The sequence below is a fragment of the Arachis duranensis genome, chromosome 10 (genome assembly GCF_000817695.3).
Source record: "Arachis duranensis cultivar V14167 chromosome 10, aradu.V14167.gnm2.J7QH, whole genome shotgun sequence".
Lineage (NCBI taxonomy): Eukaryota > Viridiplantae > Streptophyta > Magnoliopsida > Fabales > Fabaceae > Arachis > Arachis duranensis.
Genome location: NC_029781.3, coordinates 30,901,772 through 30,902,434, shown reverse-complemented (window position 1 = coordinate 30,902,434; position 663 = coordinate 30,901,772).

Here is a 663-nt window from a genome sequence, read left to right as displayed (position 1 = left end):
AAATTATCTTTTATTTTTACTACGTATTTTTTCTTTTTTTAATCAAATTTTATAAGCATAAAATATTAAAAATAAAAATGAAAAAATAAAAAAAACCAACAAACACACCCTAAATAGTTTATTTTGTAATATCTTAAACTTTAACTTTTTATAAAAAGAAGCACCTGCATTGAAAAATATCATTAAGTTTTTAAAATTAAATCAAACAAATTTTAAGTAGACAGAGAAAGATCAAAAGATAGGGATATAGCAGAAAAGGAGATGGAAATAGAGAAAATGAAAGAAAGTGTGAGAGAGAGTGGATAATGCTGACCCTTGGCACATGGAATAGCCACTTTAAGATTATGCCCAAAAACCAAGCCTACACTCATCTTTCCCCTTTTCCTCTCCTTCCAAATTTCAATATCTTCATAATGGGCCCCGTTTACTTACCCTACCCATTGAAATTTCCAAGTTTAGTAATTAAGATAATTACCCAATTAAAAAACCACCAACAGCCGACCCAGAAAAAAAAAGATAGAAGGAATAATAAACCTGACCGAAAAAAAGAATAAAAACATGACAAAGATATATAAATTCTGAACAAAAGGATTATTAACCTTTACACATGTAGCTTAATTCGAGTAATAATCTAATCTAATTTCTGTACATTTTCGTGAAGGA